Consider the following 18,024-nt stretch of genomic DNA (forward strand, 5'->3'; position numbering starts at 1 on the left):
GTGGCTTATACAATGATCTCCATTCTGGTTTATCATCATCACACATTTTTAAAACATTACGCCATGGTGTGTCAACCCTCTTGTTAAGCACTTTCTTGTTAAAAACCAGAACACAAGCTTTATAAAAAGATTTGCCAGTACTTGAAAAAAAACTAAGACACAGGGATTTTCCAGAGCTTAAAAACATTCCTGACACATCATCTAAAACAGGTAAAAGAGAAAAATCAGACAAGACATCTCCTTCATTAGGAACATTTGTTCCTTCACAGTAGTCCAGCAAAAGTTTCAGTTCATCAGAAGTCAGTTTTTTTTTCCATTTTTCTAATAAATGAAAAACAAATCGTCTTGACTTAATGTTCAAATTTAAAGCAACTCTTTCCGTGTTCACAAAGTGTGGGCCTGTCAAATTAACTAGACCCCTCATTGTACATATTTTGGAAGCCATAAGTGTTTCAGTGAGTCCAGGGATTTTACAGTCATTGTGTGTTAACTCAAAGCGTGCTCCATATATTAGTGGTTCTTCGAGGAGCCAGTAAAGAGATTTAGAATGTTCATCTCTTTGTACTCTGAACACATTCCACACTTTAAAAATGTTCCTATAAAAAATAGGCATTTCATTAATGTTCAGTTTTGACAAGTCCATCAAGAAAAGATTTCTGTCCATTTCCAGATTTCCAAGTTTTTGTAGTATTCTACATGCAACTACTTTCCAACTTGACGTTATTGAACCATTCAAAAGTCTTTGCAAAAATTGTAAACGAAAAGCTGCTGTTCTACTCTGGAGATGTATCAGTCCCTGCCCTCCTTCTTCTTTGGGTAAAAACAATACACTCTGGGGAACCCAATGTAACTTGTCCCAGAAGAAATCAACCAACGTCGCTTGAATCTGTGCTAACAAACGCATAGGAGGATCTATGCAGGTTAGCTTATGCCATAAAGAGGATGCTACTAAATTATTTATAACTAAGGTTCGACCTCTATATGACATATTAGGAATTAACCACTTCCATTTTTCCAGTCGACCTTTAACTTTTTCAAGAGTTCCTTCCCAATTTTTTTGTACAGTTGCTTCATCTCCCAAAAAAACCCCTAGATACTTAAAACCTCCTCTCTTCCATACTAAACCAGGAGGAAGGGTGAAAAAGTTTTTTTTCCAATCCCCTATTAGTAGTGCCTCACTTTTTTCCCAATTAATTTTAGCAGAGGACAATTTTTTAAAATCATCAAGCACACTCATTAAAACCCGCACATCACTCTGTTGACTAACAAACACTAAAACATCATCAGCATATGCAGAGAGACTTATACTATTTTCAGAATTAGCCAATTTAAAACCTTGTACATTTATTCTCAATTGTTGCAACAACGGTTCATTTGCTAATGAATATAGCATTCCAGAAAGCGGGCATCCCTGTCTCACACCTCTAAAAACTTTAAAAGGAGTGCATAAGCCACCATTAATTTTAAGTATGCTCTCAACATCACTATACAAAACCTTAATTTTGTCTATAAAACTTTTACTAAAACCAAAAGCTTTTAAGGTTTCCCATAAGTATGCATGCTCAACTCGGTCAAAAGCTTTTTCTTGGTCCAGCGAAATCAATCCAATGTTACTATTTGATAACTTAGAGACATCATATATATCCCTAATAAGGGAAATATTATCAAAAATTGATCTTTTGGGGACACAATAGGTTTGGTCCGGATGGATCACCTTATTCAAAATTGGAGATAACCTGTTTGCTAAAATCTTGGAAAGAATTTTATAGTCACTGCACAGAAGTGAAACAGGTCTCCAGTTTTTTATCTCCATGAGGTCTCCTTTTTTTGGAAGGAGGGTCAGGACTGCTCTACGGCAACTCAAAGGTAGAAGACCTTCATCTAAACTACCATTGAGTACTTCTAAGAGGTCCTCCCCTACTACTTCCCAAAAACATTTATAAAAGTCTATTGGTATGCCATCAATTCCAGGCACCCTTCCGGATTCCATGCTCTGAACAGCCTTATGCAGTTCTCCCAGGCTAAGCGCACCCGAAATCGCCGCATTAGCTTCATCAGAAACCTTTGGTAAATCCTTAAAGAAGACGCTCTCATTATTACAATCTGGTCCTGATTCACTTCTGTATAGCTTCTCATAGAAACCAATTGCCCTCCTTCTAATTACTACAGGATTGGACAAAATCATCCCTTCTTCAGACCGTAAGGCGTGAATGATTCTTTTTTGTCCATTTTTCCTTTCAAGACTAAAAAAGTACTTTGAAGGTGCATCCATCTGGTCAAGACTTACAAATCTTGACCGGACCAACGCCCCCTGTGTTTTAACCCCTAATAATTCTGCCAATTGATTCTTTTTTTTAGAAAGAATTGTCAAATAACTTTGTTGTTTTGTAGATTCTGCCAATTCCTGTACTCTAAAAATGTCAGCCTCTAAGTCTTTCATTGACTGATTTAAAAACTTAGTGCTGTTATGAGCATACTGCTGACAAAACTGTTTAACTTGTACTTTTCCAAAATCCCACCATTTTTGTACTGATTGAAAGGATTCTTTTTTTGTTCGGTAATCGGCCCAAAACAATTTAAAAGTACAAATAAAATCCTTATTATCTAAAAAAGTTAAATTAAAATGCCAGTAGGCACTTTTAGGCTTGACAGAATTTAACAAAAAAGAGCATTGTACAATGCAATGATCCGAAAAACCAACAGGAAAAATACAACAATTTTTAAAAATACCAGCATGATGCTTAAAAACATAAAATCTATCCAATCTTGCCAGAGATAAAACATTGTCACGTGCATGTGTCCAAGTATATTGTCTTTTATCTTCATGAAAAAAACGCCACACATCACTTAACTCATGCTTATTGATTATTTGAATAAGACGTTTTCTTGAAGGCATATGGGGTTCAATGTGATTTCTGTCACAATTACTCACTGTACAGTTAAAATCACCCCCCAAAAACAAATAGTCATCATTAGAAACATCTTGTAAAACAGAACATAGTGTGTCTAAAAACAACATCCTATCAATTGTTGAGTTGGGGACATACACACAAATAAAAACAAAATTATAATTCTCCACTTGTGCTCTCACTTTTAAAAGTCTACCCTTTAAGAACTCTTCAACTTGATACGAGATTGGATTAAAGGTTTTTGCAAATAATATTGCTACACCCCCACTTAAAGTTGTGTTGTGGCTGAAAATAGATAAACCTTCCCATTCCTTCATCCACTCCTTTACATTTTTCACATCACTATGCGTTTCTTGAATCAAAGTAACATCTATTTTTTTCTGTTTGATAATTTCATACAGCTCAGCTCTTTTCCTGTAATCCCTTGCACCATTAACGTTTAAAGAGGCAATCCGCACTTCAGCCATACTAAAATAAATAAACAAACAAAAAAACACAAGCAACCCAAGGTTGCCAATATTCTTAGTCTTCATTTTCATTTAAAACTATGCCAACCTTCCTCACAATTTTCTTCAAACGGTACATTTCCTTATTTGAAAGGCAACCTTCTGCTATTAGGCTTTTGGCTTTATCATGGAATTGTTTCAGATCAGGGAAATATTCCTTTACAATCACACCTCTTTTGTTTTTTGTGGTATTGAGGAACCGTTTTATGTCATCAACATCATAGCTTCTGTTTATGCATTCAGTCTGTGACAACACTGTACTTGAATCAGACATTTCACTTTCACTTTCTGACTCTTTCTGATCCTCAAACACACCTTTTTTAAAACACTTCGCACTACTGATCGTTTCAACATTCCTCCTTTTTTTTGGTACTTTGAACGTCATCTCTGCTTCTAACTCGGACACATCCTCTTCTACATCACTGTTCAACAATGGTTCTGCAAATACAGGGGTTTCTGAAGGATCCCTACCTTCATTCATTGACTCCGTTGAGGTCGATCCAGCCGCCACAGGCCCCATAACAGATGTTCCTTCACCAGCAGTTTTATCAGCGGTCGGCACTGCTTCGGCCGAACCGACCTCAGACGGCTTTACAGTACGCTCCTCATGTACAGCATCCTTACTACCTCCATTTGCGTTAGTTTTATCAGGACATGAACGGATTAAGTGGCCCGATTTACCACATCCAAAACATTTCATTTTGTCAGTAGTCACAAACACTACATATTCAAAATCGTCCACACGAAAATTTAGTGCCAAGTCTAATTCAGCGTCATCTTTGATTATCATGAAAGCGAATCTCCTAAATGAAACAATATGCTTCAGTAAAGGAGACTCGCACCCAATTGCAATTTTTTTGATCGGCGAAACCAACTTTCCATAACGTGAAAGCGCTTGTGTCAAAATATCATCACTGAGGAACGGGGGGATATTTGATATTGTGACTTTTTTTGACGGTAACAACAAAGGCAAAACAGGTGTAAGTGCTTCGTCAATGATTATACCACGCGCAACCACCTCGTTTGCCCTTTCCACCGAATTCAAAAAAATTACGGTCGCGCCATTCATTCTGGATGCAGAGAGAATATTTTGATGACCAACCACTTCTCCTACACCCAGACAGCAAACCTCCACACTCGCCACGGATACTATCTTAACTCCGTGACGCCGTGTGAGGAAATCAATCCCAGTCCCACCCTGAGCTGCCATGCTTTCTAAGAAAGCAGGCAGCACAAACAAACAACACACAAGATAAATACTAAAACAAATAAACAAACTAAGAAAAAAGAGAAAAGAAAGAAAGAAACACACATAAGAAGAGCAAATACACGCGCTCGCGCTCACACTCACTGCTCGCACACACTCCACAAACGCCACGCATGCGCAGAGAGAGAGAGAGAGAGAGAGAGAGAGAGAGAGAGAGAGACAGAGACAGAGAGACAGAGAGACAGAGAGCGAAAGAGAGAGAGAGACTGAAAAAAAAAAAAAATTATAGTATACATACATACATATATATATATATATATATATATATATATATATATATATATATATATATATATATATATATATATATATATATATATATATATATATATATATATATATATAAACATACATACACATACGCAATCACACACATACATACATATCAAATGAGAAGGAAAAAATTTTTTTTTTTAAAAATGGCTGGTTAATGAGCTTGAGATGTTGTTTGTTATACACACCCTGACGAAGGCATGTAAAGCCGCAACGCGTAGGTGTCTCTGTCACCAATTTTTTAAATGTTTAAGCCATGAAAAAATAAAGGCTTTTTAACTTTCTCAATACACCCATCGAGTGCCTTGGACTACTTTTGCATTTAGACTTAACTATCCTACACAACCAAAGAGCACCGAGATCTTACACCCTGTGCAGCACTTCCTGCATTCCTTTGCATTGATAATTATACACAATTCAATATTGGACTTAACATTTAAAGTCTAACTTTAAAATGCATGTTTTTATGTATCCTTCTCACATTTTTAATACGTTGGTCAGTTAATAAGAGTAATTTACAAAGTTTTATATTGTGTATTTAAAAGAAATCAAAAGAGCCGTTCCATGTCTTAACTGGAGGTTGATATAGGATTTAGAAAAAATAATTAGTAATAAGTAATTAAATACATTTTGGAGACAGTAATTTTTACAGTAATCTAATTATACTATTGAAGATGTAATTAGTAACTTACCCAACCCTGATTGTGACTTTAAAAAAAAAAAAAAAGCAAACCTTTTTCTGTTTTCAGACACACATGAAAAATATTCCACAGCATTTATGAATTTGCATTAGAGTTAACATTTTTTAAAAAAAGGAGAGTTGTAAACAGTTCTTGTCAAAGCACAATTCAATAACATAAGAAAATCCACAGTGTAAAATTAATTCTTGATGTCTGTGTGTCTCAAGATTTTGAGAAGAAAAGAAGAAGAAAAAAATCTAGATTTAGAACGTCTGATCCGTGGCAATAAAGTACAGTTGGTGAAAATAATCTATCAGCCAATAACCATTTTAAATCAGTGATGAGATTAGTGAATCATTCTACTTTGTGAAATTATTGAGAATATTATTTTCAATAAAACATCAACATCTAAACCTTTTTGTCTAGTAGAGCTTTTGTGGAATTGTTTAATCCTCGTCTGCTGAGATCTTGAGAGATTTAGGCCTGGTTTCACAGACAGGTTTGATTAAGGCCAGATTACACCTTAGTTAAATTAGGACATTTGAGTAGCTTTTATAAACGTGACTTAGAAACAGAAAAACTAAAACTTTGTGATGAGAAACAAATTACCATATATAAATCATCCCCCACCACCCCCCCACACACACACTGTAAAAAAATATTGTTGGTTTTTGTTGGTTTAACTTAAAAGTAAGTAACCTTGTTGCCTTAAAAATTTGAGTTTATTGAAATTAAAAATGTGAGTTGATACAATGAAAGACATTTGTTTAATAAATAGAAACTCAAAATATTATTGTATCTAAACCACATAAAAAAATGATAAATCATGAAAATAGCACTTTTTTTCACTGTGTCATCAGAAATAAAACACACACAATTACCCAATACGCTTAAAAAAAATTGTTTAATAATATTTTAATAAAGGTTGTCGAATCTCAAAAAATGTTCATTGTATTAACTCAAAAATTTAAGGCAACCAGGTAACTTTTTTTTCTAAATATTTTTTTACAGTACACACACACACACACACACACACACACACACACACACACACACACACACACACACACACACACACACAAATGTAACAGAAAGACAGATGTGTTTTTGACATAAATAGACTGATGAGAACAATCATGAGAGAGTAAATCTTACCTGATGTAAGCTGATGTACAGTAATCCTCACCCAACACGGCTGACTGCTGAATTTAAAAAATTGGTTTGTGTTCATTTGTTCATAGAGACGTTATCTGTCCATCATCCTGATAAAGATATATGAGCCTACGTCCACTGTTTCCTTCTCAAATTCAAATGTATATACACACACAGCAAAATCCCCTGTGTTAAATCAACACTGCCTGAGACACAGATGGTCCTACTCTACATTTCCAATAAATCCTCAACATCTAAACCTTTTAATTTTCAATAAGAACTGTAGACAAATGACATCTATAAATTCATTGTGGTTTATAATAAGAGAGATTTAATGTCTCTTCACAGTTGACTTCATCTAAAGCTGTGTCTGAAGTCAGTTGTAGTTCTTGTGTTTCTCTGTCCTTCAGTGAATCTGTTCATTATCATCAGGTGTCTTCAATAATCAAACAATCATCACTCAATTCATCACTTCAGTATCTTGAGAGATTTAGGCCAGGTTTCACAGACAGCTTTGATTAAGGCCAGATTACACCTTAGTTAAATTAGGACATTTGAGTAGCTTTTATAAACGTGCATTAGAAAAAAAAACAAATAAATATAAACCTTTATGATGTGCATCTTGAGACAAAACAATTATCATATATATATATATATATATATATATATATATATATATATATATATATATATATATATATATATATATATATATATCCCCCACCACAACACACACACACACACAAATGTAGCAAACACACACGTTTTTGACATGAATAGACTGATGAGAATAATTATGTTGTGTTGTAATATTTGTGTTGTAAGTTTGAAGTTTTTGTGAATTATGCACAAGCCTGATAACAGCTTGTGTGTGTAGTGTAAGGTCCATCCGTTAGCCAAAGGACGGAATCTAACGGCCTGAAATTACAGGTCAGAAATCTAATATGATTTCTGACCTGTAAGGTTGCCAGAATAATAATCATACACTGTGTGTTAATAGGCCAGAGGAGAACTGGCACCCCGACTGAGTCTGGTTTCTCCCAAGGTTTATTATTCTCCATCATGCCCTGATAGAGTTTTGGTTCCTTGCCACTGTCCCCTTTGGCTTGGCTTGCTCAAGTAATGGGTCCTGCACACGGTGCGATTTTTCAAAATCCTTTGCGAATGTCCCTTGTCAGACTGTACGAACATGATCACCATGTCACACTGTAAGATCTCAGTTGACATTATGTCAGACTGCACGATAGTGAAGGCGCGCTAAAAACGGACGCGCGCAAGAAAACTCACCCGGAGTGTAATATCATCAATGAATGACGCGTTCAGTGACGGTGAGCTGCATTACACGCGGGACTGAAATGCTGGCTACAAAGAAATTTCTAGTACTCGTTTTGGTCATAGTTTGTCTTCAAAAACGGAGATATTTGACTGTCGTCGTAGGAGAAGTCACACTGCAGGATTCTGTGCCAAATCTTCTGACACTGCCAGAATTTCGTCTGAGGTAAAATTTGATCGCAGCGCTCATTAATCGGCTGCCGGTGAACATGTCAAACTAACGACCAAAGACGTCAGATTTTAGCCTAGGATCTGAGGAATCTTTTAGGATTTGCTAAATTTGTCCCAGACGGCCAAATCGTGGCCAAAATCGCACAGTGTGCACCCGGCTTTAATCAACTGAATATACATATCTAATTCTATAAACTATCCAAATCAAAATAGCCAAATAAAAATGTGTTGCAGTATTGTCCTGTTTGACACTGTGAAGCTGCTTTGAAACAATCGTCATTGTAAAAGTGCTATTTAAATAAAGTTGATTGATTGATTGACGAGAGAAAATTAACATGCGTGGGATAATCTATTCAAACTATCGTTCATTACGGATCGATTATAATGCACTCCTGACATAAATTAAGAAATTAATGTCACTGCAACCCAGTATTATCATGAACAGTGTTCAAATATTGAAGCTGGAGTCTTTAATTTTTCTGATGATACTGAGTGTGTCCAGATAAAGTAATCGTGTGATGTTTAACGAACAGTGAATGTTGAACAATAGTAATCTGAGGCCATATACAATTTTTGAAACGCATGGGGTTAATGTTCCTTCCTAATGTTGATATCTGTATACTCTAATCCTGTGCATGACCTGATGTATTCTTTTAATTCGGTGAATTTTTGTACATATTTTGTTAAGCCATACCCTGTGTTTTTTTGTGAAATATAGCCACTGTTAAGAACCTATAATGTTCAGATCTGTTCTTCTAAAAAAATATTTGATTATCTTTAACAGGCATCAACATGAGCTGTTTTTTTTCCTTGTTTTGTCTGAAAGCCAGGGAATGGAAACTGACAGTTTCCTCAATGTTTCATATGGAAAAAAATACAAATAACATTGATAATAATATTAAAAGTATCACATATTAAAGTCTCCATGCTTTCAAATTAAGTTTAATTTCAAATTAAAAGAAATCTGCCGTTATAACCATAGCTGGAAACATTTATGATAAAACAATTAGATTAGAGGATTTTTGATCTATGAATCACTTGGCTGTCATTAAGGCAGATATGTTTGTTTTTATTTTATTTATCAATGCAGAAATATTGCAATATCTAGAAGATTGGAATATCCATCAAGAAAGGAATATTATTTTACTATTTAAGATTCACCGGCCTGCCGACGAGGTTAGATTTTGGTAGCCCGTCTGGAAAACACATAGCCCCAGAACTACTATTACTATTTTCTTCATGGTGCTAGGGCTTCAACTCCATGGACGCAGTATTACTCACCAGTCACCAGCACTCCTTCTGTCAAAGGATGGACTGATTCTGATCCTCCACCTAGACAATTTCCAAGGCCTCACATGAGTCAGCGTACCCCCTCCCGAGACCTACCATACCAGCCTGCGTCAGCTATGGTGAAAGAGGAGGAGTACCGTGTGCCAATGCCGAGAATCTCCCTCTTCACCCATAGGGACCCCATGCAGTTCTCCAGACTGAAGCTTGCCCTGACAAACCTCTTGCCAAGAGATGCCACTGAGCTCTTCAAATATAAAGTTCTCCGACTCTTGTGTTCTAACCAACACACCCGGACCAACTGCAACTCCTTAGTAAAAACTAGCACCTTACAGTCCTTAGCCCTCAGCTACAGATATAGGCTCATGGACCTCAAGGTTAAACACTAGTTCAAATGTGCTCATTGTGGACATATTTTCTATTTGTAATTGCAAAGCAACTCACAGACCGTGTGTGTTTATCCAAAAATCATGACAACAAAATAAACAGAGCTTTAGATGTTGAGGATTTATGTTTTATTTGTAGTCATCATTGTGGAGGGAAGCGTTTGCTTTAGTTGGGCTCTTGGTCCCCGTACGTGTATTAGCGTTTCTTAGGCTGCTGTAACTGTGTGTGTGTGAAACACAAGAGTTGTGGCTGAGAAAGCAAAGCTAATGTGACATCAGGTGTTGTCAGCTCCTTGTTGATGATAACTAAATCATCAGAACGTGAGCATCTGATTTGGCACAATAGTAATTTGTTTATAGCCTCTCTAATCTTGTGAATCTGCAGTATTGGCACCAATAGCCTTATCTTGAAGGATGATAAAGTATACACCCAAAGTTGAGAAAATATTTCTCATGGTCACACACAGACATCAAGATTTGGCCTATGATTCACAACAACGGTGACAAAAAAAGTCTCATGCTGCAATGCATGATGGGTGGCTTCATAGTACAAAACTGATGCTTGATTTGACTGTCACCGTTGTTGTGAATCATGGGCCAAATCTTGATGTCTGTGTGTGACCATGTGAAATTTTGGGCAGCACAGTGTCTCAGTGGGGAACACTGGCTCCTCACAACAAGAAGATCCTGGATTGAATCCTGAGCAAGAGAGTCTTTCCTTCAGGTCTGCTTTCTCTCATGATCCAAAGATGTGTGAATTACAGATGATAAGTTGTCTAAAGGTGTGAGTAATATTTATTTTATGTGCATTATTTCTGTACAAACACACACTGTCTGTGAGTTGCTTTGCAATTACAAATAGAACATATGTCCACAATGAGCAGATTTGAACTAGTGTTTAACCTTGAGGTCCATGAGGGTCTATATCAGACGTGCAGATCACGTCCAAAACAGACGTCATAAAAACTTTCATTCTGGCTCCTCAGTGGACGTCTTTTTAACATCTGCCTCTAGTGGAAAAGATGTTGAAAAGACGTCTTTTGGACATAACTTTGCTTAGGCTACGTCTACACTAATCTGGATAAGTTTTTGTCTAAAAACGCTCCGCGTCCAAACTATCATTTTCAATCGTTTTTCAAAAAAATGTTCATCTACACTGAAATGTCTGAAAACGCTTACATCCCCGTACTGCACATGAGCAAATCCCGCTACTCGTTTATTTACTCTTTGAAATTTTGCAGCAATGTCGATAAACATTGCTGCATGTTTTTTAACAGTATGTACAAACTGACATTAATATTTAACAAGGCTGTCAAAACAGAAAGCATACAAAACAACTGCTGGACAATGTCGTTCACCATCTTGGCTGAATTGCTCATATGACTGCATCTCATGGCTAAAAATGCGTCATCGTATTAAAAAGCCTCCGTTTTCACAGTCCACACTACGACGCAAAGACGGCGTTTTCAAATTGATCCCCTTTGGAGAGCGTTTTCAAAACGTTACGTTTTCATTGACTTAAAACGCTGTCTCAGTGTGGACATGGCCTTAGTAAGTAGGATATCCGCTGGAAAAAAATGTTTCATGGCCCATTTGAATAACTAAGTTATTAAAGTTAAACAGCTAACGGTTAGCCCTGCTAATCTAACCTTGACTAACTACAGAAATGTACACTCCTAAATAATAATGTTTGTCCCATCATTGGTTTTATAAACTTTACAAAGACCAGATTTGTCTAAATGGTGATAGTGACATGACAAATTAGAACGTTAGCAAAACTCTCATCATTACTATTATCAGATGCTGTGAGAGAAATTCTGGGCACTTGCTAACGAAATATGAACTGTGTCATGTGATAAACGTTTATTTGAAAGTAAATATTATAATTATATTAAAATAAAACGGGTGTAAGTGCTACAAACATGCATGCTGCTCACCTTCTCCATTCAGCCTGGAATAGAAGAGGGATACGACGACGGCGCCTTCAGTTCAAAACTGGTCGGTTATGTCATGTGACTTCCCAGGGCTTATTTCAATACAATATCTCACTGTAATAATACTGTTTAATGCTGTGAAATCCTTAATTTTTTCACTGTGTTGCTGTGATATTACAGACCTTGTTGTGATATAACAGCAGGTTTTAGATTACAATATTTTACTGTAAAAAAAACTATTTTCCTGACAGTACTCCTTTATTCCACCAATATTACATATTGTTCCCTTATACCTACACGTGCTTACTTTATAGTTACACTATAACTACCTAAAGTTATGCTGTAAATTCACTTTAATTATGCAGTACTTTCTGGGCCTGATATAAGCAGATATACAGTGATCCTCACCTGACACATCTGACTGCTTAACAAAAAAAAAAAAAAGTGTTCATAGGTTTAAAGAGAAGTTATCTGATAAATCATCCTAAAAAAGAAACACAAAACCACATTTTCCTTCAAAAATTCAAATTGATACATAAAAAAACCCTCACAAAACCAGTTATTTTGCAGATAATGGCAGACTTGTCCACAGTTTTGCACTGGAAAATCCCCTGTGTTGAATCAACATTGATCAGAGCACATTTGGTCCAACTCTACAGAGAGTTAAAGTAACACTGAAGCTGTGATAAAGTCAATGAGATAATTAAGAGATGATTGTCCATTTAGACCCTGTAGAGGTTAGCCCAGATAAAATGAACACTGCTCAGTGTGCACACTACAGACTGTTAAGTGTAAAACTGATCGGCTTGGAGTTAATGAGGTAAGTGATTAATTAAATGATGATTGAGCATTATTGAAGATAGCCCCTGTTAACAATCAGAATCACTGAAGGACAGAGAAACACAAGACCTACAACTGACTTCAGCCACAGCTTTAGAGGAAATCAACTGAAGATAAAAGTGGACATTAAGGGTGCTTTCACACATGGTTCGATTGCCTGGACCCTCCCCCGGTTGCTTAGTAACAACAGTGAGCTTGAAGGAGGCAAATGCATTGCATTTCTTACATCACTTTTATATTTTAGTTTTTGAATCGTTGGTTTTGTTACTAAAGCTTCAGTACGTAATGGAACTGTATGTCTTTATGCACATATTTCTGCAAATACTCTAAAGAATGCCGAAGACGAGCAGACATGAGATCTAGTTCTCTGCTTGCAGTAAGTCAGTGACGATCGTCGGGTAAATGAGTGAAACACACACAAAACACACATTTTTATCAAATCATTCATCATTAATAGCGGTTCACTTCCGCAAACCCCAGACTGAACCCCAGACCACAATTAAGCGGACTCGGTACAGTTTCTGCACAGCCGAGTTCATCATCCAAACCAACTGAACTCTAATGTTGCTCAAACCCAGGTGCACACCAAAAGTGTGTAAAAGCATCTTCTTAATCTTAATCTCCGAAGATCTCATCAGAGGATTAAACAACTCCACAAACAGCATTACCAGCTTCACACATTACTAACCAGACTGACTTTATTTCTGTCAGACGACTACAGAAGCTCTTATTGAGAATTAACAGAGGTTTAGATGTTGATGATTTATTGAAAATAATAAAGTCACCATTATGGTGATCATTGTTTGCTTTAGTTGGGCTCTTGACTTTTTAACATTATTTTTTCTCTGGTTGTTGTAACTGTTTGTTACGGTGAGAACAGCAAGAGAAAAAAAATGAATGATGACAAATTGTTGACAGAGGATGTTGGCTTGTTGTTCACACTACGGCCATCATCATATTGTGGCCTTGTTTGCTGAACTCCTAAGTCATTGATTACAGTAGCCTTGTGACTCTACAACAGGACATCCAGCAGTGTTTTAATCAGATAAACTGAATGATTTTTAAAACGAGTACATAAGTTTAGTTCTCCAGTTTAATAACACATCAGACAATAAGCTCTTCTTACCCCTGCAATTTTACTACACACAGATATCAAGAATCAGCGTATGAATCTCAACAATGGTGACATCCTTCATGCCGCAACGCATTCTGGGTGCATCATGCAAAACTCATCCATGGCTCCCAGAATGCATTGCAGCATAAGCATGTCACCATTGTTGAGATTCAGAGTCTGATTTTTGATGTCTGTGTGTGTAAGAGAAATTTGCAGGAGTTTAGTGCACAATCTGTTTTTAAACTTGTGCTGGAGTTTTTCTAGAATCACAATAAAATGAAGTTAATAGTTTATTGCTCATACTCAGTCATAAGATTGGCTAATTAAGCCACTACTCAATAATCATATTCTGATCATTGAGCAGCCGACAGCATCTGATCATGTTTATTCTTGCCATAGCAAACTCAGTTACAGCAGCCAAAGAAACTTTAACATTAAAAAAAGTCATCATGATGGTGACAAAATAAAATATCTGTTAATTCTTAATAAAAGCTTCTGAAGATGTAGCAGACATAAATCTTCAGAGATTTAATGTCTTCTTTTATCTTCAGTTGATTTCATCTAAAGCTGTGGCTGAAGTCAGTTGTAGTTTCTTGTGTTTCTTTTTCCTTCAGTGATTCTGCTCATTATCATCAGGTGTTCATCACTAATGATCAGCCATCACTCAATGAATATGGCTGATAACGGATCAGTAGTTTTTCTCAGATTTAACGGGATCTCTCTTTCTTGGAATGTGGAAAAACATGTTCACAAACCCAATTATGACATCACACTGTTTATTAAGACATAACTATAACAACAAGTGCATTACAATTAAACCTGAACTAAAGCAACAACAAAAAATCATGTTTTAATACAAAAATCAAACCACAATACAGACTGAGATATCAGCAGATCATATACTAATTATAATAGTTCAGTTATAAAGATAAATACAAATGTAAAACCTTTGACCTTCCCTTCTGAAAATATATTTTGCCATATGAATATTTAAAAGCTCCTTACAGAAGAAACAGTGATTTCCTGGAGCTTTCTGAGCTCATCAATGAACTCAGTCTGTAAAAATATCCTCTTCACCCTCCACCATGAAAATATTGTTTTTCAAAGAAGATTAAACAGTTCAGAAATTTTACATCAATAGTATTTACAGCTTTAATATCAAGAGTCATGTTTCAGGAATGGGCTGAGACTACATTTAACATGGAAAATATTATGTATTTTACTGTAATAATAATAATATCTGTTATTAAGCAGCAGGGAAGAGAAGGGGCAAAAAACACAAAGATAATCCACAACGAGAATCCAAACCAGGAACAAGAACAAAATTCAACAGGAATGTAACAGCTTCATAAAATATGCAAAGACAACGACTGACACAAGGCAAATAAAACACAGGGTATAAGGCCCCGTCCACACAACAATTTTGTACTGTATCAACGTTTCGTCCACATGGATCTGCCATACATAAAGAATCCTCACGGTTTCGTATATGTACAGCCAATCTGTATATTTAGTGAAACGGTGATGCCATCACTCCACGTCCCCTACAGGAAAGACTAAAGGGATACGGCTACAGGAACTGGGCACGTGCAAGCATTATTGTAGAGGTAGGTTTGAGGTTGGGATAGGTGTAGTCATTAATAAAACAATCAGGGGCCTATTGCACAATACTAGGATAAGGGATTAAGCCGGGATATTTTGGAGATCCTGGCTCAATTTATTTGCTAATATACAGTTATCTTTCCTTATCGTTATCATTCTTGGTATGAGTTTGCCTTCAGGTATGTTTACATGACAGCTGTGTACTAAATTTTGCATAAAAATTACAAGATCACCAAGATATCCCGGCTTAATCCCTTATCCTAGTTTTGTGCAATAGGCCCCTGGTAAGTAGCAAATAAATTTATTGTTATTTTATCGTGAGATTTTTCCTCACCTCCTACCACTGCTGTACAATAACTGCAATAACTCTTCTTCTCCGTTTTTAATGTATTTCTGTGGCAGAATTACATCGCCACACACTGGCCTGGGATGTATTCTACATCGGTTTGAGTTGGTTTCAGTGATCTCGTGTGTATGCAGGTATTTCTTGAAACAAGGAAAAAAAAAAGATTGGATTGGGAAAGCTCTGGCTTTGTGTGGACGGGGCCTAAAACACAGGGTATAAATACACAAGGAAACCAAGGGGCAAATGAGGAACAGGTGTAGGTAATGAGTAGCCATGGTAACAAATGAGGGTAGCTATGGAAACAGATCAGGAAATAAGGAACAAGAGCAACCAGGAACTAAACACAGGAAGTGAACAAAGACACACTTCAAAATAAAAGTCCTTACCACGAGACAGACTGGAATCATGTCAGCATCACCTGTATATTAATGAGCAGTAAAAAAAATTTCTGAAGATGATGCTGTAGTCCTCAGTGTTGTTTGCGTCCACAGCAAAGACATCTGAAGCACTTCCTGTACTGCTGTCTGACCTGGACAAGAATGAGACGAGAGGAGCTGAGTCAATTTAACATCTCAAACTCACGAACCACAATGGAATTGTTATGAATATATAATAGAAATATGTTGAGACTTTCTGAAGTAAACTGGTCATTTTCTTCCACATACTGTCTCTGGAGAGAGTGAAACAGGATTATATGCACCGAAATTTCAGACACCGCAAAATTAACAGCAGAAAATGGCATTTTTGGTTTTTGGCTGAAAGAGAAAAAAGGCAGAAAATATGAGCTGAAAATGTGGCTTCCACCCCTCCATGTTGAGCGATCAGGTTTAATTCTCTCTGAGCATGTTTTGTAACTTTGCGAGCGGCTCCGCTTCAGAAGATGTCTGTCCCGCTCCGTGTTTGTGTCGGGATCTCTGCTCCGTCACTCATGGCCCAAACACTCAACTCACGCTCACAGGAAAAGCAAAGTCAGCTCAAATAACGTGCTGACGTGAGATTTCTCTGACTTGTTTCTGTTTGCAATAGCCCTGCTGTGCTGTATCATGATGTGGTTCAGTCGTGCAGGGCGACGCTGGTGAAATGACTCTGTCCTCTCGTTCACTGATCCACTGCCTGCTGTCTGCTCACCAGATCTGACAATAATAGCTTTGAAGGCTTTGTACATTATTATATCTGATATCTGTTCAGTCGGAGTCTCTTGCATAGAACTGAATGAAGAATAATATATTGATATTTAATATAATTTTAATAAAGGCTTTCTGTCCAATTGTTGTGTTATTTTAAATAAAAGTGGGGTTACTTTATTTTATTGACTTGTATTTTTATTTTATTTTTTAGATTCAGTAAAATTATTACATTAAAAAAATAAAAAAGATTATACAATGAATTAATTTAAAATAAGAAATTTAGTGAGAAAAAAGATAAGTGTTTTTCAGTTTTGGTTTTCAGCCAAGTGCGTCCAGAACTGTTGGTTTCGGTCCAGAATTTGCATTTCTGTGCATCCCTACTAACTACAGAGGCAAAACAGAAAAAAGCTTAAGAAATCTGGGCCTAAAGTTTGAAGTGGTTTTAAAAGCTTGGCATTTGAAGGCCCTAATGCCGTGTATTCAGACAGATCAGACTGTGTCTGTTTAACGTAGAGTTTCTGACAGTTGGAGTTTGAATAGTTTTGTCTCGATTGAACATTCCGTCACAGGAAGTAAATGGAAGAATAGTAACGCCCGTTTCACACATACTCCGTGTGCAGTGCGTGTTGTGTTGTGTGTGTGTTGCAGGAGCCCCACACCCTGTAGTCCTTTCACATATGCTGCGTTTGCAGTCCGCAACTGATCCGCTGTTGCACACCACAAACACAGCATTTATTCATTATTTTTATTTAAAATCCAAAAGTTTTTACTGAACATGCCTCGTCAGAATTCCAACTCTCTTTGTTTACTCTTTAATAGAAGTCAGGTTACGTAGCCTACTACATTTAAACAACATTTTATTAAATTAATTTATTCATATTTATATACTTTAGATTTAGCTCACACAAGTGGCAAAACATTTAAACATAGGTTATAGCCTTAAATCACAAACATTTTAAATGAGAAACTTACAATAGTCTATTCAAAAACAGCCGACTCTCGTCTTTTCTTTCGTTTTTACACCCTTTTAAAAGAAATCCTGCAGGTCAAAAAGAACTTTGCTTTTCACCTCCAAAGTACGAGTGCTCTCCATTATGG

The 18,024-nt window shown here is 36.5% G+C and overlaps 1 protein-coding gene across 1 annotated transcript in view; it reads right to left on the reverse strand.

Moving 5' to 3' along the window:
* The window catches only part of LOC137073750 (adhesion G protein-coupled receptor E3-like), a 53,145-nt gene extending 46,164 nt beyond the window's left edge, over positions 1-6,981 (reverse strand). The window contains exon 1 of the mRNA XM_067442459.1: positions 6,791-6,981. The gene's annotated coding sequence lies outside the window, so the exon portion shown is untranslated. The remainder of the gene's footprint in view (positions 1-6,790) is intronic.
* Positions 6,982-18,024: the final 11,043 nt, after the last annotated feature.

The sequence above is a fragment of the Pseudorasbora parva genome, chromosome 4 (genome assembly GCF_024679245.1).
Source record: "Pseudorasbora parva isolate DD20220531a chromosome 4, ASM2467924v1, whole genome shotgun sequence".
Lineage (NCBI taxonomy): Eukaryota > Metazoa > Chordata > Actinopteri > Cypriniformes > Gobionidae > Pseudorasbora > Pseudorasbora parva.